At 35.7% G+C, this 27,900-nt stretch overlaps 1 long non-coding RNA gene and 1 pseudogene across 1 annotated transcript; both read right to left on the bottom strand.

Moving 5' to 3' along the window:
- Positions 1–3,739: 3,739 nt before the first annotated feature.
- On the bottom strand, positions 3,740–27,889 carry LOC135778982 (antigen WC1.1-like; annotated as a pseudogene).
- LOC135774816 (uncharacterized) lies at positions 18,241–19,017 on the bottom strand. The gene is made up of 3 exons (XR_012336571.1): positions 18,974–19,017; positions 18,807–18,875; positions 18,241–18,303 (listed from the first exon to the last, which is right to left on the bottom strand). It is a non-coding gene; the product is annotated as an uncharacterized lncRNA (long non-coding RNA).
- Positions 27,890–27,900: the final 11 nt, after the last annotated feature.

Here is a 27,900-nt window from a genome sequence, read left to right as displayed (position 1 = left end):
TAATCCCTTTTTAATTATGCACATGTTTGTCATTAAATCTGTCAATAAACTAAGTAGCTAAACGGTAGTGTTATCAGTCAGAAGGATGAATGTTTTATGAACTTGCATAATAAAACTGACCCGAGTTCACCTAACCATATTACACTGGTCATTTGTGATTAACTCCCCCTAGTGGTGAACCATCGGATTTTCAAAACAGTTATGACGTAATGAAGCCTCATATGCTAAAATCACGTCACTTGGCCAGTTTGAAACACGCTCCAAATCACTGATTCGAAACAAAAGATTCATAAATATTTCGAGGCTTCATGAAGCAATCGCCTATCACTTAACACACACTTGCTTTGGTAATACATTGAACAAGTGTATCTTATTCCTACCGAGATTAGACTGTTGATGCATAACGAGCAGAAGGACATTTAATTTATATATGTTAAAAAACATTGATTTCTATTTAAAATATATTGTTTTTAACATGAAGGCATGTGCGCCTGTGGATGTAAAGTACAATGCAGCGTCTATCCAGAAGATGGCAGTACAACACTTACAAACCGGTCGCATCCTTGGCTTACCACATGAGGGAGCTCTTTAGGATAACAGCCCAAATCTTTCAAGATGGTTTGTTGTTGTGGGAGCTCAACTGAGGTAAATCTTATATGATTCTTTAAAAATGTAATTAAACTGAACGTCTGATAAAAGTAAACATGTTTAAAGTTATGCTGCATATGAGGGTTCATCATATAATGTTCAAAGATGTTTCTGATAATAGTTAAAGAGTAAATAGTTAATTGTTTTTGTGCTTCAAATACTAAAAGCATTAATAGGAGGTTATCAATGGTCAAACAAACTTCATATATAAACAAACACAGCTGATAAACGAAACATCTGCGTTGTACAATGTTGTTAACAGAAACGAGTGTATTTAAATCAGTTCTGCTTAAATCTTCTCTAATATCTGTCTCATATTTCCTCAGGAGATTTGATTTACAAGACGAAGAGAGAAAACATGAATATGACAAAATACAAGAAAAGACGGATTTGTAACAGTCAACAGTTCAGTTAGAGGAGGAAAATCCAGAGCATCTGAAACATCTTTACCTGACTGAAAAGAAACGATTAGATGAAGAAGAAGAGGAGAGAAAGAAGAAGAGAAGAAAAGAGAGAGCAGTGGATGAAGAGGAGAAATTCAAACACAACACCTGACATCTCTGCTGAACAAACTCATTCATGTCATGAAACAGAAATCACAACACAATCTGAAAGATAAACCTCACAAAATTATGACTGTTTATTATCATCTGTTTTTCATTTGTGTTATTTTAAAATTGTGTTTTGTTTTTTATTGTTGTGTAGCTTTATTGAATGAACACACAGAAGATAATGAGAAGATAAAGGAGGAGCTGAGAGGATAAAAAGAGGTGAGGAGAGAAGAAACTGACCATGATAACATCCAGTAGATGTGTGATATAACAAAGATATTACATTATAACAACACACAGACAGATTCATCACACAACTGCACAGAAATACACATGTTATTAAGATGAAGTAATAACATGATTCTTGAATAACTGATTCTTTTATGTCAGACACAAATCACTGATGTTTGATTTATTTTACCTTCAGGAATTCAAGACAAAACTCCAAGAAGCAGGGACGTGCACAGACATTTTGAGGGGCAGGGGCTCATGTGAAATAAAGGGCACTTCTCATAATTATGTATATATTTTTCTTTTTTTTAAACAAAAAGAATATATTAACGCAATTCTGAATTTTTTTTTTTAAAGATTAAAAAAGTTAATTAATTTTATCTTCCTCAAACTCACGCAATTGTTTAATTTTCAAAATATGTCTACAAAATAATCAGTTCACACAGACACCATGGTCTCCTTAGTAGTCTAGGTTTATAGAGCAGCAAAGGAAGCCAATGTGCATGTTTTGAAAACATTAAATTACATTACAATAACATTAATTACAAATTTGTTAAAATGCTAAAAACAAAGTTGTGACTGCTGGGTTAGCGCTACATTCCAATAAATGCTATATCATATGCTAGCGTTTAGCTGATTAGTTGTTAGTTGTTACTCAAAATGTATTTTTGTCAAAATGTATTTTTTTGTTTTTCTAATAAGGGCTCAAAATATAAGGTCTGTTTACTAATGTGAGCTGGCATGAGCCTCAGAGCAGAGCAATCAGAGCAGAGCTCAACATTATTATTCATGACCCTTTCAAATAGGGCAAAAATAGACCATTTAATTAAAATGACAAATTCTAGGGTTGTAAATAGACATGTAAAAACGTTTCTGGATAATTTTTGCACTTAATAAAGCAACATACCTTCTATGTAATTGTCAAAGAACAATTTAACATATTATGACAACACATCCTATGGCACCTTTAATCTGAGGTTTCATATTTATTAGGGTTACACATGTCACAAACAACAAATTTAGATAAGGCCTATTTTATTTGTATTTTATATTTTACTTTTTTGTGATGTCAGTGAAAATTCAGACTGGGCAAGTAAAATACTGAACCATCAGATTTCTTCCCAATCTACTCCAGCACTCCAGTATAACACATTATACTTATTTAACAGCCATTACAAAAAACGCAAACAAAAAAAAGCTTACTACTGCAGTTAGCAATTAATTTATTGTTTGTGCTTTATTATTTTATGAGCAGTCTGTTTAAACTACATACACTATACGGATACAAGTTTGCAACTCTTCAGGTTAATATGGGATTGCCATGGAAAACAATGTCCCTGAATCGTTATGTGTGACAACGTGTCCCATATTTTGTGCATAAAACTGTTAATATAAGAATGCTTTCTTCCTCACACACTTACCGATAGCCTGCCTGCATAATCAAGCACATGATCGCGTCTCGTTAAGGCTGAGCTTTGGCGCTTGAAGCGCGAATGATGCAGCACGAGTATAGACAAACCAATCATAAAGCGAAGTAAGTTAGAGAGGCAGGACTAAGGAAAGGTAAAGCCAATCATATTAGCGATGTGAATTTTGGAGGCGGGACTCATCTGTTAACCGTTTGTGTGCCACAAATATTGCTATTTTTCTTTATATAAGAGTTTAAATCTCATTTAAATGATTCCTGAATAAATTCATGTTAAATTAAATAAGCAACAAGTAAAAAACACAAGAAACAGACAGACATCAGTTGTTATATGAATAAAGATCATATTATTATTATTTTTTTTAAAGCACCCCAGAAAAAAGGGCACTTTCTCGAATAAAAAGGGCAGGTGCTCAAGCCCCCTTTGATGTCTATGTGTGCACGTGCCTGCCAAGAAGAGTGAACTCGAGCTCAATCTACAGATGGATCTGTTACTGCAGAAGATCCAAACTCAACACAAATCATTCAATAGCAGTAAGACTCTAAACCCTCAGCTTTAAATTGTTTAAAACATTGTGATGTTGAAATGCACCTTCACACAAGAAACTGTGCTGTTTAGACGGCCGTTTAAATAAAACCACATTTGTGTACAGTATGATGCTCTCTGATATATTATTTATACTCTTGTCCAACCAGACATAAAAATAAAGTACATTTGTAACTTCTCAATAAAAGCAAAGCATGTGATATTCAATAAAAAAAACTATTTGAAATATCAATAAAACATCAGGCACTGTAGCTTTAGTAGCAAAATTTGATCACTTATATGATTTTAAGCTGTAATATGATTTCATGACATGAGACAGTGGGTGTGGTTATTGAGTCACACAGTCCCTCCCACTTTGTTTGGCTCCTCCCCCACATCATCATAATCTGTTGTGTAAAACAAAAGCACATTCATATTCTTTTATTAATTGTATGAAGATTTTAAACTGAACTATTAAAATAGATAATATATAAAGATAAAATATATTATAATATACATCTTAAAATGAGATCTAGAGGTTAATAACCTACCTAACAGGTTTGTCACATCTTCACTGTCATTCTTCACATCATCATACTCCTCCTGAACTCCCTCTGATGAAGTCACATGACAAACAACTCATATTGTGATTTGTAATACATCATGTCTCATGTCATAGACACATTTCTCTTTCTGACACTAACTGATAACAGCTGATAAAGTCACAATGACTGGATTAATGCTATAATAGACATACATAAGAAACTTAGATGTACTGCTTGATAAATGTGCACTTCTGTGTAACTCACTTATTACACCTTGAAAGTTCTTTCCATTGATGATGACATCATCATAACTCTCTGTTGTGTTGACATACATAAGAGATAAACAACAAATCCCATCATAATGACAAAGAGCCAGTAAACCTACATTATATCTGTACTGAGCTTCACTAAATAGATGTTACGTTACAAAAACAGCCTAGAAATGAAGTAAAATCACCTTTTTGAAGATCAGAGTTTTGTCCTGTGGTGATGACATCATCATACTTCTCAAGTGTGTCGTCTACAAATATAACATGAGACACACGTCATCACAGCCATAGAGATATAAAGTATATTTTCTCTTCATGTACAGATCTTATATTTCATCTTAATACAGAATAACAGAAGTGCACCTGTCTCACTGTCTGCTTTTAGTCCATCAGTGATGACATCATCATAGTATTCTGCTGGGACTTTATTCACCATCTCTTCTACATCAACACAAAACATGTTTGAAAACAAAATACAAAATATCTGTTTGTACATTATGACACCATGAAGTCTGATCAGTCAATAAAGTCACAAACCTTTTAGGTCGCTGCCATTGGAGACATCATCATAATATTCAATCTTGTAGTCTTTTGCTATAAAGATAAGAGACTCAGAAACTTTAGTATTGTGAATTGTAATGTGTATATTTTCCAAGTTTGTAAAGGATTATTAAATTATTTGTCTTAATTTGAGTCAAAACCTAAATATTGACGTTCAGTCCTCTAACCTGAGAGAAGCTCATCAGCATCTTCATATCCAGAATGCTGTTCTTCAGAGATGAGACTCCCTGTTAAAGTGAAGCAGAAGAGTCAGAAACATGTTGATCATTACAAACAACCTCAACCTACATTTATATCACAGAGTACAAGAATATCACATCAACCTATTTTATCTAGATTTATATTAAAACAATATTTAGACATTAAAAATATAAGTTAACTTCATTCTGCAAACACACACCTGTATCCTGACATGAACTCATCTCTCACCGGATTCAAGACAAACAGACAGGAAGAAGCGCACACACACCTGCATATAAACTTACAAGCATATGAACCCCCCTCCCCATTAACCTCCAAAAATAATCACACACACACACACACACACACACACACACACACACACACACACACACACACACACACACACACACACACACACACACACACACACCTGCAGCTCTGTGGAGGAATTGTGTGGTTTGAAGCCGGAGGTTTAACAGGACTAATAATAGACGAACATCAGCTCAACTCACAAACATCAGACTGACTTTAATATTTCTACATCTGATTTGATTGAATAAGACAGAAGTCTCACCTCTCTGAGTGAAGTGTTTGTGTGTGTTTGTGTGTCTGTGATCAATCTCTTCATAAACTGCCTCAGTCTGAGTCCTGTGTCTCCTCTTAGAGAGAGCTGTGAGTGTAGACACACAAACACAACACATGACTGATGATACACTGAACAAGACTGTAGTAAGATTGATGTTGATGTAGTTCAATATGTCAGATGTGTACTTGTATGTGATGTGTGGATCTCTGTACCTCTCCTCATCTCTCTGTTGTGTTGAATCAGTATCAGCAGCGGCACTAAGAGCAGTAAGAGCAAAACTCCCAGTACAATCACAACCACTGGAGGATTGAAGAGAGGAGGAGTTTGTGGAGGAGTCACTGATCTCCTGTTTGTCTGAGAAACTGAAGGAGAAGCTGATGTTGTTGTTGTGGAAGGAGTTGTAGACACTGACGAGTCTGTAAAATAAAATAACATGCATATTAAAAATAATTACTGAAATGATAATGAATTGATCTCTCAGTGTTTTACTCTAACCTGCACAGATGAGTCTAACTTGTTCTTTGTGTGAGCAGTCAGTGTGTTTTTTCAGGACATGAGGACAGTCCCACAGGTGAATCTCAGTCCCTCTGCACTCGACTCTGTTCATCCACACAACACCTTCACCAGCACCAAACGCTTCATTCCCATCAGCACTCAATGCTGCTCCACAACCCAGCTGCCTGCAGACCACCTGAGCATCTCTGATGTCCCACAGATCATCACAGACTGAACCCCACACAGAGTTATGATAAACCTCCAGTCTCCCCGAACACAAACCCTTCCCTCCACTCAGTCTGAGAGGAAGATGATCTACATCACACACATCAAACAACATTTACAACAACAGACTGAAACACATAGATTGAACACAGATTTTTACAATTTTATACAAATTTATTTATTACATAAACATACTTGAACATTGTCTCTGATGAGGAGATGGTGAAGTAGAACATGACAGATTACTCCGAGGAACTTCATTTATCACCGTTTCTGAAATCATTACATGAGAAAATGTCAATCACGTAAGGAATAATTGATGATGGGCCATAGAATTTTCGAAATAAATAATTCAAAGGACCGGAGTCAATTATTCTGCTTATACCACGGTTACCACAAACATCGTTCTGGTGGTTATTTTAAGACATTTGACAGGCCAGGTTTGCGTTTTACAGAAAAATAATCAACACCTGTGGAACATTTCTCAACCAATCAGAATAAAGCATTCATCAGGCCTGTGTTTTCCACCTTATATTTAACGTAAATGTGGGCGCCGCCATCTTTTTGCTCCTTTGCGCATGACTTCCGGTGAGCCACTAAAGCTAATGGTAGTCCTATTGCGAGGGACACAAGTGTGCTGTTTTGATTGGCATTTTAATGCTTCTTATGAAATCCAGGAAGACCGGCATCCTTTGTGCAGTTAGGGGTTGCCATACAGGGAACTACACTAACCTTTTCCACTGGTGGCGCTACCAACTTTTTCAGTTACTGGCGCAAAATATGATTTGGTCGCACATATTTTTTTCAAGTTATATTAAGGCGCTCTGGATAATAATGAACAATAATGAAACTGTATTGCATACAGATATGCTTTTTATTTTACTTGCCATCTTTTAAACCACATGCCGCCTTGTTTTCTTAAACGTTGCAGTGTTTCCCACAGATCTGAAATTTACTTGGTGGTGGTAGCCGGTGAAATTACAAATAATGGTCTACTTACTATACATGTGATGTAGAACTAATAATGTGTGACACAATACTTTGATTCATTGAAAATTAATATTAATTTCACATTATATTTCATCAATCTAACCACCCCAAACTTTCTTTGCCATTAACAAAGCTGACACTGTTTGTCAAAGCACCACGAAAAGACTTACTGTTTTTGCACTGATATATGAAGCAATTAGACCCCTTTTATCAAACTCAATATAATACAATACTATGTATAGTATATTAATAGACAGTGCAGGTCTATAGATTATAAATGTGACTGATGTTATGACTGATGTTATAATGGTAATAATTTCTATTAGATAGGCACTTTTACTGCTTTTGCTCTATCTTTCTATTTCTCTCTTACATTGCTTTGCTCGTTCAGTGCAATTGGCTTGACATTAGCATTGCTTTTTGCTACAATCTCTGTCCAAACTTAATATGGATATGGTTTTAGAAAATATATGGTTAATTAATAATAAGATTATTAAAAAAATGTGAGAAAGAAAATGCAGCGCGTGGTCGTAACAAGAACCATCGCCATAGAAACCGGAGGCACGCTGAATCTGCACTCGAGCTTTAGCGCGGTAGCGCTCATGGACGTTTTCCGATCGACTCGGGTTATAAACACAACATTAATCAGACTTGGGACCCAAAGTAATTAAACTAGGACCTAACCGGACCCGACAGACCATTTAAAATATAAACCCGGAACCATACGAGTCCCTCGTCCTCAGTGAAGAAAGACCTCTGCTCAAGTTCAGAAACAAGGAAGACACTGCGCTTGCGTCGCGTCCCATCCAATTCATTGAGAAACAGCTGAGCACGCAAACGCACACTGATAGGGAAAGACACGACGTGCTTTCACGCAAAATGAAGCCAACGTGTTGATGGCTCAGAGCACGTTATAAAACGTATTCTTAAGATCCACATTTCTGTTTTAATAAATGCTCAAAGTAAATCATAGCATATTGTCTAAAACATTAGGTACATTTGCGACCCATTAAAAATTAGGGTCGCAACGGCAGTTCAAAAGGTCGCATATATGCGACCATTTTGGTCGCAGTGTAGCTCCCTGCCATAATAGCTGATAAAAACGCTGTAAATCTCTACAAAACATTTATTTTGACCATAATACAAGCACAAGAGCTGAATTTGTATGTGGTAGACTTGCACCCATGATCTGTATCCACATCTAAACCTCAACAGTTGTAACATTTTAAACCATCACCTGAAAAGGTTAAAAACACAAATTCTTGCTCTATTCCTTGTACAAACACTTGACTGACTTTCCCATTTCAAAGATACTGATATGCTTCTGTGCTATTATAGTTGCGCATTGAAAACACGTCACTCTTGAGCAACAACACGAAATTATTGAATTTATTTTCATATTAAATATCAGGCCACTTCTTAATTTCATCCTCTCACTTGGTCATACATGGCAGTTGTAGTAAATATTTACAATAACTGTTTAAATCAGGTTTTATGTGTGCTCCCACGACCGGCCGGCTATTAAAATGAATGTCTCAAACAAAAAAAGGGAAATAAGTCACATCTTCCATGTTTGAAAATAAGGTGGATAAAACCAAATAAAACATTGTATCATTTCAGTAATATAATATCCCAAACCCTATAGTTTCTAAATACATTACACACAAAATAATTAGAAATCTCACAGGACAGTAACTTAAATTTCATCTCACCAGAGCAGGTAATGTTTGCCACTTCATCTGTACTATAGTAATCCTGTCCCCAGGGTGAAGATGGACACTGCCATATAGTGGAGTCATGTGATCGACATTTAAAGAAATCCAACCAATTCTGAGACCTCAGTCCATTTGAATAATTGGGTTCACTGGCAGATCTTCCACAGTTCAGCCATTGACAGATCAGACTCGCTGTGTCTCTGTTCATCTGATTGTAGCAAACATTACCCCAGGATCCATTGTAGAAAACCTCCACATTCCCTTCACAGCCTTCAGTTAACCTGAGCTCTTTAAACTCTAGATTGAAAGATATTTGCATTAATCTTCAACTTGGAGTTTAGGTACTAAACTCAAAATAACATGTTAAAGCATTTTAAATACTGCATATTAAAGAACTGCAATTCTGTGATATAAGCTTCATATGTAGAATTATAGAATTATTTTTTGACTAAAAAGAAATGTAATCCTCTTTAAAATACATTCATGCCATAACACTCCTTACCTGAGCACACGACTCCTACATCCTCCTTATGTTTACAGTCATGATCTCCCCAGACCTGTGAAGAGCAGCTCCACAGTGACGTCTCATTACCCTTACAGTTCACATCATCCAGCCATATGGGTCCAGAACCAGGACCAAACCAGGCTGGTACTGGCTGATTACTGAGAGCCACTCCACACTGCAGCTGTCTGCACACCACATGAGCATCTTTAATATCCCAGGAGTCATCACACACTGTACCCCATGAGCCTTTGTGAAAAACCTCCAGCCTTCCTGCACAATCTCCACCAGAACCCACCAACCTGATGGACCTCTGACCTGAGATCAGATACAGAGTTAACAAAAAATTTATAAATACATTTTAATGAATCATCTTCACAGATATTATAATTCTGACCAAGGCAGGTGATTGACAGCTGTTGTGTTGTGCTGCAGTTGAGAGTTTGTGGAGAGCTGCAGTTCCTCAGATGATCTTCAGTCCCAGAGCACTGGAAGCCCATCACACACTCATAACTGTGTTCATCACTGGATGAAGAGGAGTTAGTGAAGTTCAGCACAGAGCCACAGCCCAGCTGTCTGCAGACCACTGAGGATTCAGTGAGACTCCAGGAGTCCAGCAGAACTCTCCTCCAAACCTGATGAATGTAAACTTCCACCTCACCCTCACACTCTCTCTCTCCAGACAACCTCACTCGACCATCATGAAGAGACAGAGAGGAATCTGGAGAAAGGATTTGACATTTTCAGATTGATTACGATCACACTACAGTAACTTCATGTTAATGACAGAGTGAAGTTCACTCACTAGAACAAATGACTCCAACATCTTGTTTATGAGAGGATTCAGCTCGACTCCATGAAGAGATTGAACATTCTGAGAGTTTTGTTTCATTCCCCTGACAATCAAACACATCAGCCCAGATTTCACCAGATCCCTCTCCAAACCAGTCCACTCCCACAACAGACACAGCAATCCCACAATTCAGCTCTCTACAGAGGACATTGGCAGCTCTCATATTCATGCACTCATCACACACTGAGCCCCATTTACTGAAATACTGACGCTCAACTCGACCAGAGCAGATATCAGGACCATTCACCAGTCTGAGGTCAGAGAAACCTAAACAAAAACACAGAGCAGAGAAACTGAATTAGAGATCTTTTTAGGCGTGATAATAAAGATTATTAATAGAGAGATTAAGGGCCATTCCACAAATCAGTGCAATTTCTGTCCCCAGGACATTATATGTATAAAAATGCAAGAAAACTCATTTATCAAGCAAAGTCTCCTGCATGTTTATCTATATGATTTTAAAAATAAAAACAATCCAGAACACTGTAAAACAGCTTTTTTCCGTACCTGCTCTCTATCTCTATATTTTTATACTAAGCATAAAATTCTTCATGTATCTTTATATTTATTGCAGTTTTGTGTGGGTCCATATCTCACCTTTGCTTTAAATTTGTACCATTGAAAAAGTCTTAATATTTTAAATAAAATGCACAATTTTGTCATATCCTCAGGTCTTGTTACTCAACACGTCCCCCCTTTGAAAATCTAGGAATATTCCACAAGTCACATTTTCAAGAGGAAGTTACATCATCTGGATCTTCTGAAGGCCACATGATGATATTGATGCTATGACTGTTAATGTCAGTCTTAATGTTCAGTCCTGTTACCTATAGTATATTATTTCTTTAATGTTATCTGTTTATTTATAAATAAAATATAAAAAAGGGAAATCACTAGAATTTGCTCAGTGTCTTCATGCTATTAATGCAGCTTTATTTAATGTATTTGCTAAATTTATGCTAAAAACTCAGTCCTGATATACTTTCAGTCCTGTTACCAAAATTTCTCCATCCTCCATAAAGAAACCATGTAAGAAAATAAACTAGTTAGCCAAGATTGACCAATACTCATTTTAAAAAGCAAAATATGTGTGTTATTAGATGTAGCATTAAAAAAAAGATAACAATAAACGTAAATTTTGACAAGTTACACCATTCAAATGGCACCGATTCAGTAAAATGGACCTTAATCTTTAAATATTTCTCTAGCAGTAGCTTTGTTTAACATGTTGAAAGATGTGGTACTAGTCAAATACTTCATTCAGTATTTACAATATCAAAATTTCTAAAAGACATTAAACATTGATATTTTACCAGAACAGATCAATCCCACATCGTTGTCATGGGTGCAGTTTATTACACGCAAATCTGATGATGGACAGAATCGACTGAGTGATTCATTTCCTCTACATTGAATCTCTTGTGTCCACACCTGCTCCTCTCCTTTACCAAAAGTATCTGCACCCAGCAGCTGTACAGGAACCCCACAGTTCATCTCTCTACACACAACCTCTGCATCCTGATCATCAAACACAGCATCACACACTGACATCCAGGTGTTCCCACGAAGTAGCTCGACTCTTCCAGAGCACAGATGAGGTCCATCATCAAGTCTTGCAAACCTTCCATAGTTTATGATTTCTGATTATATGGACAAATTGAACAGAACAGAAGACTTTATTGGGATTTGTTAAGACAATCACACACTGTGCCCCAGCCACCCACAAAAAGCATCTACACTCCAGAGCACAAATGAGAACCGGTAACAAGTCTTGATCCTCCATAGTTTATGAATTTTAAATGTAGACAAAGCTCAGAATACTTAAATACGATTTGTTAATTGAATACTGTTGATAAGACATACTGAACCCCAGAGAACTTTGACTTTCAGAACACAAGTAAAACCAGTAAGTCTATAAACAAGTGAAATTTTAAACAAACTTTGTAATAATTGTTGCCAGTCAAAATATGACATTTGGTAATCTTTTAAATGTAAATTATTTGATAGTTTTTTTTAAATAAAATATGATCTACAGAAGACTGTATTATCTTGGTAATAATGAAGACCAACATTTAAATTACTTTGTACATTACATAATATTATGATTAAAAAGACAAATATTTGTGATGTGAACAGCATAATATTTAGAGAAGCTCACCTGAGCACTTGACTCCAGCATCTTCATCATGACCACAGTAATGAACACCCCATCCCCTTGATCTACAGTTCTTCAGTGAGGCCTCTGATCCACTACAGCTCACTTCATCCATCCAGATCTGTCCTGATCCTTCTCCAAAGTAAGCACCACGCGGAGCCTCTACAGCCTCTCCACAGTCCAGCTCTCTACACACCACTACAGCATCTGTCAGATCCCAATCATCATCACACACTGTTCCCCACTGACCATCATGAAGAACCTCAACTCTACCAGCACAGCGACTGCCACCATTCACCAACCTCACATTCAGATCTGATACATATGAAATAGAAACAAAATTTTACTATGTCATATTTATGTTAACAAGAAGTATAAAATATTTAAATTTCCTTGTATAATATTTATTTCGGACCTCAAGTGTGTACTTACCAGCAGTAATGGTCATTACTACAGTGGAGAGTAAAATGAGTTTGAGACAGATCTCCATAATCTTCTACTGTACACACAGACTGATAGAGAATAATGAGAAGTCAATGTAAAGAGAGAGAGAGAGAGAGAGAGAGAGAGAGAGAGAGAGAGAGAGAGAGAGAGAGAGAGAGAGAGACCAATCACGCTCTCTGTTACCTTATTAGAAATAAGAAAGGAAATCATCAAACAACTTGAGTGACAAATCAGAAGAGATATTTTTGATTTTCTCCATATATATCAGCAGAACGTCAGCGCTGATGAACGACGCTCCTCCCTCCATGTTCAGAGGAGACAAACACCTGCAAGAGTGAAGATAAATTTACATCAAATAAATGAAACACTTCAGTATCTATTCAGCATCAAATCCTGTTGTGTGCAGATGTACAGGAAACTTTATGATCACTTCAAACACACTCATACACTTTAATATAAACACACACATACACTCACAAATATATCCATTTCATAAATGTGAAATGAAATATATTGAACATCTAAAATTAAAGTATTACATGGACATTTCTATTCTGTTTAATCAATCAAAAATAAGACATTTACATTTACATTTAGTCATTTAGCAGACGCTTTTGTCCAAAGCGACTTACAAGTGAGGTAAACAATAGAAGCAATTATGGCAACATAAGAACAGCAATACATAAGTGACAGAACATAAATTATTAGTTATTGATATTAACAATGTTTATAACAAAATTACATAACTTAAAAAAAAATGTGTTGCAGAACTAACAAAATATTTCTACATTACATTCATCAGTAAATTAATAAATATATCCACATATTATATCTATCAATATATATTTTTGTCTACTTAAGATTGTGATACTTTATTTATCCACTAGATGGCAGCAACAGACTGTCAATCAAAGCATCAGTAAATGTGGCTATAAAGAATCTTCACTGTGGCTCACATTTTGACGTTTTATGTTCCCACTGATTTCACTGTACTTTTATTTAGTGTAATGAAGATGTTTACTCTTAATCTTCACTGATAAACATCTATTAATAAGCAATGAATTCTGAAACTTTAAAAAACATGGGCCCTTTGCAAGTGATAATCTGCTCCTAGCTGTGCAATTATTAACAGTTTCCTACAAAGGGAGAGTGCAATACAACTTTGTTATTATAAAAAGTCTTACCTGTTTGACAGTATTCAGTTTGACAGATCAGTAATTGCCTCCATCTCATGGGTCATCAATTTATAATCATATCAGGCACAGAAATCTTGTTTGATGTCTCTCCTATGCACAGTATAAAAATATATACATATTTTGTATAAAATATCATTTTTATATTAAAACAATTAGATAAAAAACAATGCTCCTAATGTACAAAAGTACACACTGTAAGCATTCTCAGTGATGCATGAATCTTATTTGTGCTGTCAGCTTGTGTAATTTATTTGTTGCATTGCAGAAACTAATTTTGTTTTCATTCTATAACAGCAGATGCGATCAATAACTAATACGATTGGTAAAATAACATAAGCAGCATTAAACACAGTTTGTGATTGATTTATTCTCTACTGCCACCATGTGGTCATGACTGAAACAACAGCACACAACACTCCGCTGCGCTCTAAACACTTAAATATGGCGCCATCTGCTGGTGAAAACGTTGTAAAACAACAAGATCTCTGTCCAAACATTTTACAATTTTTATAAAATAATTGCAAAGGTGTTTCTAAAAAAATATATTTTTTAAGAAAAATAAATTATTTACTTAATTAAGCCAGCTAGTAAAAGTGTATTCTGTGTTTTAGTTTTCTTTATGGCAGATCATTAATACTTAATTACATTTACTTGAGAACCAAAAAAGAGAGTACTACATTTGTTGTACTTAAGTATTAAAGGTAAAAATAACTTGTATTTATGAAATAAGAAGATGACATAGCATTGGTGGATTGTGTGAAGATATTCAGTACTCTGGACATGTATTTAAACTTTACTAATTTCTTCACAGTCTGGACGGAGGAGAGTTTATTCATCTCAGTGTAAGCAAAACTAAAGAGATGTGTTATGTGTATGTGGAGAGTTTTACAAGAGTTAAGAGAGTAAGAGTTTTATCTTAATGTAATCTCCTCCAACACAGAGACATAAAAAATTAGTATGTAGTACATTTGTAACTTATATCTGTACTACATAAATGCAAAAATGTGTCTCAGATCAGGACTCCTCCGACATGTGAGGGCACGAATCTCTGATAGACTTCAATATTAGTCCATAGTCTACTGTATTACCAGTCAGGTCCAAGATAAAATCATACTTGGAGGAAACTGATCTCAGATCAAATTCTGCCATCTGCACCCAGGAGATACAAGCACTGATGATTTACACTAATTAATTCACATACAGACATGTCCTCTTCACTAATGATAATAAATTAAACATTTGAACTTTATCATTGTCTTACATTTTTTAATATAACAAGTCCATTATATTAAATACATTTTATTCATCTTGTCTGATGATTTACCCAGTGTTTACAATGATACTGAATGTTTTACATCCTAGAATAAATAGACTTTTATTAAACACAGGTTTTTTTTAAATACGCAAATAAATATCTACATTTGTTAATTAATATATTTAACAGTACATAAAGGCATGTGCAGATGTTGATATAAAATTGTAATGCGTTATTAATTCAGAAGATGGCAGTACAACACAAGCAAAGGGAGTTTTGAGCTTAGGTTAACTAACACACGAGGGCGCTACGCACTGTTTTTAGGACAGTAAATGATCATTCCTTTCTTGCAGATATAGTGGACATCAATAAATGAGAAATGCTGTTATGGTTAAATATTTACATAGATTTATATCAACGTGAGTGAGACTTTAGGAGGTTTGCAGAAATAATCCAAAAGCATATGCTTTCATTTTTATTTACCTATTATATAATATATCCTCTACAGAATCAGCTATGTATGGATCTCTATCAAGGGTTTTTTACTCCTAGGTCTTTTTCTCCTGACTAAAATGCCAGGAGTTTTTTTCAACCCCTAGGGAGTCATTGGTTTAACTTAGCACCCTCTTTCATACGTTACATTATTACTACGCTCGCTAGTACGGTTTAATCTTAGCTGTGTACTCTGCTGCTTATATTGTCCATTGCATTTTTCTGTATATATATATAATTTAATTGAATTAAATTATTGGTTAAACTGTTTTAAAAATATAAAGTCTGACATCAATACAGTTAAACCAAGTAATTGAAAAAGCTTAAAATATCAGCAACCACCACAGGATATTCTACTGCACAATTATCCCTCGGTTTTTACAGACAAGGCTTAAGACTAGACTAGGCTTAGGCTTAAGACTTGACTTCCATAGTAGGAATAAAAAATATGATGGAATTTAATAGGTACTGTCAACTGTGTGCTTACCATCATTTATCAAAATATTTTCTTCATCATTTATCACAATTCTTCCAAAATATTTTTTTCCTACTATGGAAGTCAATGGCCACTATCTGCTGTGTGTTTACCATAATTTCTCAAAATATCTTCTTTTGTGTTCATCAGAAAAAAAGAAATTTATACAGGTTTAGAACAACATGAGAATGAGTAAATGATGACAAAATTTTCATTTTAAGGTGAACTATCCCTTTAAACATATTAATTTAACTAAGGTCTAGTCCTGGCTTAAACTAAACCTTGTGTGAAACCAGGCCTATATGTCACTATTTTATCAATTGTGACAACACTCAAAATTCGTAAAAAAGTTTTTCTTAAAACTGAAATCATTAAAATTACAAAGTTTCCCATAAGACTTTGCGGCATTAAAGCAGATCCTAGTTTTTCCTGTCTAGACCTTGAAAACAATAAAACACAATGTGTGTATTAATGTGATTCATTTCCAGCTTAAAACAACTGTTTATGGAAAGGCATTATAAAAACTAAAGAGGTTTAATAAAATTTTAATTATTATATTAATTTTAAGCAACGTGAGAGGGAGTAAATAATTTGTCATTTTTGGATGAACTGTCATTTAAATTTTTTAAATAGGAGATACCATGTGAGAAAAATAAAATATATCTATATTTATGAATGTGTTGAACATTACTCTGTAAATGTGAAGAAATGATAATCAGGACGCTGAAAAGGTTAAATAAAAAGAAAATAATAAACATGTCTAGAAATGAGAAGCTGCTATAAATCTTTCTGTCCTTACCAAACCCATTCATGTAATGCAGAAATCACAGCTGGTGTTTGACTACACCATTTACAGTAGACAAAGTTTCTTTAAGAACCATTTCTTTCATAAATTTTTATAATCTGAACTGAGGAACCTTTTTCGCCACAAAGAAGCCTTTTGTGAAGCAGAAACATTCTTCAGATGTTGAAGGTTCAAAACCATTAAGACCATAAAAGTTATTTTATTGCATCGTGAAGCATTTAAAAAAAAGAGTGTGCATTCATGACACACTTCTTTGTGTATTGTTCTGCATTATTTATGGGAATTAATATTTTTTCAAATATACACTTTTTGGTTATTTGTGTTATAATAATGTGTTTACTTGCATCTAGTTTCTGAATGCTAAATATATCTTAATGTCATGAAGGAAGACAATTTATGTAAGGCAAACATACTTTCATCCCCCTTTTCATTTTTTGGGCAAATAACTGATGTATGATTTATATGAATTCTTGAAAAACAGAAGAGATTTAAGCGCAGGTAAATCAAATAGTTGATCATTTTAAATTTAGGTTGAAATGTACCATAATTCAAAAACTGACATTTGATGGTTGTACAGTTGTTGCAGATCACTTTGTTTATTAATATTTGTAAATAAAACCAAAAATGAAATATTTAATCTTTGGTTTGTTTATTAGATCAAAGAGCACAAAAAATGAGCCGATACACAAAAATGTAAATGTTTTATAAGCCAATATAATCAAGATTAAAATGTATTATAAGATGATACACTGAATAAAATGCATTATAAGCCGATATACTTAAGTTATTCTTGGTAAGAACATTTGATATGGCAGTAAAAACAAAGCACTGAAGATTAAGTAGCAATATTAAATGTCAGACACTTGATAAGATTTTGATGAAAATGGGCGTTGGCTGTGGTCATTGAGTCAAACAGACCCTCCCTCTGTATTTGTCTCCTCTATTATATCCTCATAGTCTGTCAAAAACAAAAGCAAATTCATTACTGTAATTACAAAAAATCACATCCTTAATGCATCATGTCTCAGACCAATTACACTTGACCATAAGTCTTTTGGTTCAAATGCAGTTCAATAGTAATAGATAAGCACAGTGATTACAGTTTAACTCACCATTTATATCTTGAATGTTCTGTCTAATAATGATGACATCATCATAATTCTCTGGCACGTCCACTAAACACATGAAAAAATATGATAGCATAAACATAACAATTTAAACATAACATAAACATAACAATCTACATTCTTATGCAATAAAATTGACATATCTACAAGAAAATTTCCCCTTAAAGCCTTATATCATGTATATAGTGAACTATTTGAAGCAAACGCCATGTGTAGTGGTGTTCAAGTTCATAATGAACATTATGATTCAGTCCCACAATGCACTGTAATGAAGTCACTTCATCATCTTGGCAGAGCATGACGTCTGCAGCACTCACTTGTTTTAATTTACTCCTTCAAGAGGACTACATTAATGAAGTAATATTAGTAGCAGTAACAAATGAGGGTATGGGGGTTATTTCGGACAGTCCATGTGTGTAATCTGTGTAACTTTAAAATACGGCATAACATTAAAAAAACTATGAAGTATCTTATTCTCCGTTTTTATTTATACTTAAATATCTTAATATTTCACACTTTACACTGTTACTAAACCCTAAACTTTCGACTACCTGTCTGACGATCTGCTGTTAGTCCATCAGTGATGACATCATTATTGTATTCAGGTGTGATGTTCTGTTCTGCTTTAAAACATAATGTAAACTTCATCTTACAGGTCCATATGTTTTTAACTAAATAGCAATTAAATCACGTTATATTAACTAACAAGATTACTGACCTTGTATGCCGCTGCCAATGGGGACATCATTGTCATAAACTTTTATGGGGAAAAAATGAGCATGTGATTCATTTGAGTACTTTGCAGCATTTCAGCATTTATTCATTTCACTTTAGTGTATACAGCAGGTAAAATAAGTATTAAACACCGTTTTGCAGTAAATATATTTCTAAAGGTACTATTGACATGAAATTTTACCAGATGTTGGTTACAACTCATGCAATCACAAAGAAATCATAGATGTCCACAAATGAAGTTATGTTTAATATGTAAATGACACAGGGAAAAAGTAATGAACACGCTTACTGAAATGTTATTTAATACTTTGTACAAAAGCATTTTTAGGTATTGAAGGCTTACAGATGTGTCCTGGAAAAAGTAGTTGCATGCATTGCTCAGGTGTGATTTTGACTCTTTCATTCTTTCACACAAACACTCTTCACATCTTGAGGTTCTGTGGCTTCATCTACAGTATGAACTCTGACCTTTAGTTCTTTCCACAGATATTCAATTGGATTGAAGTCAAGTGATTGGCCGGGCCGTTCTAGCAGCTTTATTTTCTTTCTGTCTCTGTGTTTGGATCAGTGTTTACCCATCATGAGATGTTTCTTGAATGACACCTGAGACTGAACCAGCTGTTATTATTTGCACTCACAAGCTGCAGGATTGCTTTTTATTACTGACTGTCTTGGCTTTCCGTGCCATTACACCTCCTTTTCTTCAGGGGTCCAATACTTTTCCTTGACCTTGTGTCATTTTACATGATTACACATAACTTTATTTATGAACATCTATAGTTTGATTTCTTTGCATGTGTGGATTCTGGTAAACTTTCATGTCAGTAGCTCCTTAAGTATATATGTACAAAAAAATTGGTGACATGTTCATTACACGTGATGTGTTCTTTACACGCTGTATTTATTTATTTTGTTTTTTATTTAATATTTATTTATTAATATTCACTTTAGTCCTCTAACCTGTTTCATCAGCATCTTCATATCCAGAATGCTGTTCTTCAGAGATGAGACTCCCTGTTAAAGTGAAGCAGAAGAGTCAGAATGTTTACTGAACATTCATTTCTTTATATCAAATATTTGCAGTTTCTTGAGAAACTGCTTGTGTGATAAATACACTAACTGCAGTCTGCAAACACACACAGACATCCTCACACTCCTGCACCTTATCCTCCACTAACGTATTAACCTTCAAAAATAATCTCACTCTCACACATCTGTAAAGATACACCTGCAACTCTGTGGTTTGAAGCCGGAGGTTTAAGAGGACTAATAATAGACGAACATCAGCTGTCTGATAGACTCTAATCTACAGATTCACCTAAATACACAAACAACTCAAACTTACACTGATGAGAGGCAGAGGCTTTCATATTTTTATAAATGATTTGTTAATTGATTTAAATCTACAGTTAATCACATCAACCGCTCTGATGTGTCCAGTTATTTCAGATATTAGGAAGACACTGACATATTTAAAGCTTTAAAAAACATAATGAATGAAGTCTCACCTCTCTGAGTGAAGTGTTTGTGTGTGTTTGTGTGTCTGTGATCAATCTCTTCATAAACTGCCTCAGTCTGAGTCCTGTGTCTCCTCTTAGAGAGAGCTGTGAGTGTAGACACACAAACACAACACATGACTGATGATACACTGAACAAGACTGTAGTAAGATTGATGTTGATGTAGTTCAATATGTCAGATGTGTACTTGTATGTGATGTGTGGATCTCTGTACCTCTCCTCATCTCTCTGTTGTGTTGAATCAGTATCAGCAGCGGCACTAAGAGCAGTAAGAGCAAAACTCCCAGTACAATCACAACCACTGGAGGATTGAAGAGAGGAGGAGTTTGTGGAGGAGTCACTGATCTCCTGTTTGTCTGAGAAACTGAAGGAGAAGCTGATGTTGTTGTTGTGGAAGGAGTTGTAGACACTGACGAGTCTGTAAAATAAAATAACATGCATATTAAAAATAATTACTGAAATGATAATGAATTGATCTCTCAGTGTTTTACTCTAACCTGCACAGATGAGTCTAACTTGTTCTTTGTGTGAGCAGTCAGTGTGATTTTTCAGGACATGAGGACAGTCCCACAGGTGAATCTCAGTCCCTCTGCACTCGATTCTGTTCATCCACACAACACCTTCACCAGCACCAAACGCTTCATTCCCATCAGCACTCAATGCTGCTCCACAACCCAGCTGCCTGCAGACCACCTGAGCATCTCTGATGTCCCACAGATCATCACAGACTGAACCCCACACAGAGTTATGATAAACCTCCAGTCTCCCCGAACACAAACCCTTCCCTCCACTCAGTCTGAGAGGAAGATGATCTACATCACACACATCAAACAACATTTACAACAACACACTGAAACACAAACTGAGATTTAAATGTGAAATACACACAGATAGAATAGATATTTATAGTTTGTAATGAATGGGAAAAGTTTAGTAATAATCATTTGAATTTGTTTATTATCATATAAACATACTTGAACATTGTCTCTGGTATGGAGATGGTGAGGTAGAGCATAACAAATGACTCTGAGGGGTCTTTTCCTCTGAAACTAAAAAATTTTCAAACAACTCTGAACACAACAGTATGATAGTCAACATCTTCATTTAATGATCATCTCACCCATTCATCTGGTTCAGTTTTTTTTTTCAGAAATATTAATCTACATCTGACACAGAAAGTGCTCTCTTACCTGAACAGGTGATTTTAAGAACCTTATTTAGACCACAGTCATTCTGTCCCCAGGGTGAAGATGGACACTGCCATAAAGTGAAGTCATGTGGTCGACATTTAAGTTTATCCAACCAATTCTGAGACCTCAGTGCATCTGAAGAACTGAATTTACTTGCAGATCTTCCACAGTTCAGCTCTTGACAGATCAGACTCGCTGTGTCTCTGTTCATCTGATTGTAGCAAACATTACCCCAGGATCCATTGTAGAAAACCTCCACATTCCCTTCACAGCCTTCAGTTAACCTGAGCTCTTTAAACTCTAGATTGAAAAGGATCATTTAAATCACTTCAGAGTCTGGTACTTAAAATTTTCCAATTAATCATTTCGCAAGTAATGTATCTGATCAAAACATATTTTTTTATATATTTAACCACAACTTTATCTACAGGTTATTGTTTACCTGAGCAGACAACTCCTACATCCTCCTTGTGTTTACAGTCATGATCTCCCCAGACCCGTGAAGAGCAGCTCCACAGTGACGTCTCATTCCCCTCACAGTTCACATCATCCAGCCATATGGGTCCAGAACCAGGACCAAACCAGGCTGGTACTGGCTGATTACTGAGAGCCACTCCACACTGCAGCTGTCTGCACACCACATGAGCATCTTTAATATCCCAGGAGTCATCACACACTGTACCCCATGAGCCTTTGTGAAAAACCTCCAGCCTTCCTGCACAATCTCCACCAGAACCCACCAACCTGATGGACCGCTGACCTGAGATCAGATACAAAGTTAGCAAAAAAACTATATAAACCTATATTAATGAATCATATGGATAGATATTAATTAATTATGACCAAGGCAGGTGATTGACAGCTGTTGTCTGGAGCTACATTTGAGAGTTTGTGGAGAGCTGCAGTTCCTCAGATGATCTTCAGTCCCAGAGCACTGGAAGCCCATCACACACTCATAACTGTGTTCATCACTGGATGAAGAGGAGTTAGTGAAGTTCAGCACAGAGCCACAGCCCAGCTGTCTGCAGACCACAGAGGATTCAGTGAGACTCCAGGAGTCCAGCAGAACTCTCCTCCAAACCTGATGAATGTAAACTTCCACCTCACCCTCACACTCTCTCTCTCCAGACAACCTCACTCGACCATCATGAAGAGACAGAGAGGAATCTGGAGAAAGGATTTGACATTTTCAGATTGATTACGATCACACTACAGTAACTTCATGTTAATGACAGAGTGAAGTTCACTCACTAGAACAAATGACTCCAACATCTTGTTTATGAGAGGATTCAGCTCGACTCCATGAAGAGATTGAACATTCTGAGAGTTTTGTTTCATTCCCCTGACAATCAATCACATCAGCCCAGATTTCACCAGATCCCTCTCCAAACCAGTCCACTCCCACAACAGACACAGCAATCCCACAATTCAGCTCTCTACAGAGGACATTGGCAGCTCTCATATTCATGCACTCATCACACACTGAGCCCCATTTACTGAAATACTGATGCTCAACTCGACCAGAGCAGATATCAGAGCCGTTCACCAGTCTGAGCTCAGAGTAACCTGCGAGATTAGTTTAAAACACATATTCTCAGAAGACAGTATCTGCTTAACAAATATTAGGTATCTTTATTGGTTCAGTATTGGTATTTACCAGAACATATGAGTCCCACATCATTGTCATGAGAGCAGGTTACTTTACGTGAAGAATATGAACATGATCGAATGTGAGATTCATCTCCTCTACATTGAATCTCTTGTGTCCACACCTGCTCCTCTCCTTTACCAAAAGTATCTGCACCCAGCAGCTGTACAGGAACCCCACAGTTCAGCTCTCTACACACAACCTCTGCATCTTTTTGGTCAAGTGAAGCATTACACACTGACATCCAGGTGTTTCCCTGATGCATCTCAACTCTCCCAGAACAGCGAGAACCTCCAACCAGCCTGATTGCTTAAATTAAAAGAGGAATATTCATGTAGTTTGTTACAATTTCAACAAGTTACTTCTTGTTATAATAGATAACACATTTTAAAATGATTCAAATGAACCCCTCAGAAATAATATTATGTGAAAACTTCTAAAAGTAAAAAAGAATGTGAAGGAAGGTTTTGTATTTATTCTATAATTTTAAGTTTTATGTAAAGCATACATATAGATCTTACCCGAGCAGATGACTCCAGCATCATTAATATGTTTACCCTCCTGTTTCCGCCATCTATCTGTTCTGCAGTGTCTCAGGTCAGACTCTTGGCCAGTGCACTGTACATTATTAATCCAGATTGGCCCTTTCCCTTCTCCAAAATAGGCATGTCTTGGTGCATCTACAGCCTCTCCACAGTCCAGCTCTCTACACACCACTGCAGCATCTCTCAGATCCCAACCATCATCACTCACTGTTCCCCATTGACCATTATGAAGAACCTCAACTCTACCAGAACAACGACTGCCACCACCAACTAATCTCAGTGTGTCTGAAAGACAGAGTACAGATGAATCAAAGAAATTTACAAAATAAAGATGCTTTTATGATTTATTTATGTTGTAAAATTTTACACTTAGTTTACAGAACATAACAAATACATGTGTTGATTTTTTCGAGCAACAGTGTAATTCTATAGACTTGACAGAGGTTTACTTGAGATTTATCATCTTTGAGACGTGGGGTGCGTTTCCCAAACAACAACGTAACTTGTTGCTGAACGTCCATAGTATGATGCATCGTTGGAGAAACAAACTACCTTGTCACAACTGTTTCCCCGAAAGAATAGTAACTTTGTCGCACATTCATCGTTTGAACCATGTTGGTTTAACAACGTAGTTGATGATGTCACATGGGAGGTGAAGTACTAATTAATCTGTTCAAATCGATTTAATGTCAGATTATTGCTGTAATAACATATTGCATCGGAAGACTGATTTTGTTATCGGGGTTTAGTTATTTGTTGTTTATTTTCAAGATATTTAATTCACGCGCAAGTTCCCTCTTACGTCACTCCTCCCAGGGATTCTCCAGGGTCTTAAAGCTCGTAGTTCTGCGCACATGTGCAGTTTTCAAATGAAGCGCTTTAATTCTGTTTACAAAGTTAAAGATGTAAAATAATATTTTAATATATTTAGAATGATGGATATAGACTGTACTACATGTTTTTTGCTAATTTTGTTCAAAAGCATGATTAACGTAAGTCTACATATGATAATAACAAGGAACGATGCTTCTAACGACAGGTGAAGAGCTGTCGTTCCAACGACACAAGTTAGCGATGCAGTTTGCGAATGTTCATTTGAACGATGGTTTCGGAAAACATCAAATCATTGAACGATGTTAGTAACGATGGAACTGACGATGTTTGTTGTCTAACGATGCTTTTGGGAAACGCACCCCTGACTGGGTGAGGATTAAACTCCGTAAACTCATCATCTCTCATTTCTGCTTTCCTTTCCCTGCTTTGAACAAAACATTTCTGATGTCCATCTACAGGAGCCAATCGTGATCGAGTCAAAATAAGATTATCATTATTATTCAGAAACGTACTTTAGTTTTGTTATGTTTTCATAAGATATCTCAATCGTGTGGTGTCACCTGGACTTTTGTATGTGGCTGTGCATGGCTGAACGGACAGACGCTGAACGCGTCTCGACATGTTTTTGTGCGTGCACGTGTTCGTGCGATTAAGATTCCCGTCGAGTGAAAACAAAATGCCAGACGTTGGACTTAAAAGATGACGGGGCATTATCTATATAAATTTCTGTTTCTACCGAAGTCATGTTGCTGACCCTTCAGTTCAAGCTGCAGGTGATAAGCGATGTCTGTGTGACTGCGGTAAAGCACTAGGTGACGCTGGCGCAGAGTAGATTACGTGTTGACCGGTCAACAAATAAAATGTACGTCATCACGAAATATCGTTAAATCCCTACTAAGTTATCATTAACTAATGCAATAAAGTAACAAAATAATTAAGGAATAATTGACGATAGGCCGTTGAATTATTCGAAAATAATGCACACCCAAGGTGTAAATGGGGCACAACCCGAAGCCGCTACAATGTGGGTGTACATTATTTATAAAAAAAACTAAGCGTATTGTTAAAAAAGTAGCGCATTGTTACAACAAAACTCGATAGATTTTTTTTTAGTTCATATACATGACTACCTTGTTATATAACTGAAAACATATTTTGTCATTTATCTTTGCAAAAAATAATGAAATTACATCAAATGTTTTAAAAGCAACCCAACAATACAAACTTGAATTGTTGAGAATAAAAAAAATTTTCAACGGTCTGAACACTAAAATTAAATCAAATTAGAATTAAATACATTTTTAACATAATGCAATTAGCAGTGTCTGTGAGTAGGCTACAGTTTGCTAAACCGTGCGCACTGTTTATGAATTTGTGGGTAGCCTACGATTGCAAAAAACTGAGGGTACGGTTTACAAATCTGAGAGCACGGATTGTTAACTTGTACATACGGTTTGTAAAAATTAAGGAACAGTTTTTATAATCTGTGAGTATGGTTTATTTACTGAGGGGAGTTTATAAATTACAAATCTGTGATAACAGATTTAATGGTCTTGTTTTCTTTTCTCCAAGGGGCGGGCTCCGTAATAAGCTTTACTTTCACCCCGTTTTTCCTTACTACTAAACAATTTAACGTATAGTGAACAAACATTTAACAATGACTGCAATGTAGCAGGTTATCATTAACTTAACTTTTGAATTCTTTTAATGATTATTTTCAGTGTTTTATTTCTCTCAGTGGATTGTTGGCTATAAATCTGTAATTTCATTTAAACCTGGTGTATACAGAACTGTAATGCAGTTAATAGACCTGGAGCTACTTCATACTATAGGTGTGCCTTATAGATGTCAAATTGTTAGTTTGTGAAACCCATTGCATTAACTAACGCAAATAAATTAAACCTTAGGCTATATTAATAATTTACCATGTAAAAGTAATTATGTTCACCTACCGGCACATACAATGCCAACATCATTTTCATGGGAGCAGTTGATGCGTGAAGGTGATGTTGGACAAAGATCAAACTGATATTCATCTCCTCTACATTGAATCTCTTGTGTCCACACCTGGCCATCTCCTTTACCAAAAGTATCTGCACCCAGCAGCTGTACAGGAGGTCCACAGCCCATCTCTCTACACACAACCTCTGCATCCTGATCATCAAACACAGCATCACACACTGACATCCAGGTGTTTCCTCGAGGTATCTCTAATCTCCCAGAACAGCGAGAACCTCCAACCAGTTTAAGTCCTAAAATTACAGGATAATATTGTAAAATTTCAATTTTTCATATTGTAAAACAAGATATTCACATACTGTACATACAGAATGCAGAGTTATTTTCAACTCATAATGGGTAAATATTAGACCGAACACGTGCTGGGTTAAAAATGACCCAATGCTGGGTTGTTGTTATAACTATGGATTATAATAACCCAGCAGCATGGGTTAAAGTAAAGTGTTCTGTCCAATATTTACCCAACATGGCTTAAAATCAACCCGGCCATTTTTAGAGTGCTGTTGTGCAAGTCTTGTCAATAATTGTTTGTTATCACAATTCATTAATTAACAATCAATACTAATATGTGTTCGGTCATACTAATAAAAACATACCTCTGCAGATAACTCCAATATCTTCATTGTGATTACAATTAGGATCATAAATTGCCATTCTATTGCATGTCATTACTGTGAATTCTGATCCACTACAGTCAAGGTTAACCTTCCAAATTGTTCCTGATCCCGGTCCAAAGTGAGCACCACGTATTGTATCTGGATTACTGTCACAGCCCAACTGCATACACAACAGTGATGCGGCTGTCATATCCCAATAATCGGAACACATGGTTGCCCATTCTCCTTTATAAAACATCTCCACCCTACCAGCACAAGAATTACTGCCACCCACCAGCCTCATTCTGTCTGTAAGCAAAATATTAAAGAATGTAAATAATGACAGAATACAGACAGTTAATAACAGATAAAACTGACCACTGAATCAGACAAAACTTTTATATTAATGCAAACATTAAAATAATCAAAATATATTATAACGTACTAATAAATAACATGAACATATAGATATCTTGACTGTACAAACTTACCAGCTGTGGTGACTGTAACTATAGAGGACAGAAGAATGAATGTTAGACAGCTCTTCATCTTCTTCAGCT

This window comes from Paramisgurnus dabryanus, chromosome 1, assembly GCF_030506205.2.
Source record: "Paramisgurnus dabryanus chromosome 1, PD_genome_1.1, whole genome shotgun sequence".
In the NCBI taxonomy this organism is placed as follows: domain Eukaryota; kingdom Metazoa; phylum Chordata; class Actinopteri; order Cypriniformes; family Cobitidae; genus Paramisgurnus; species Paramisgurnus dabryanus.
The sequence above is the reverse complement of the archived record's forward strand: the minus strand, read 5'-3'. Positions and strand labels throughout refer to the sequence as shown.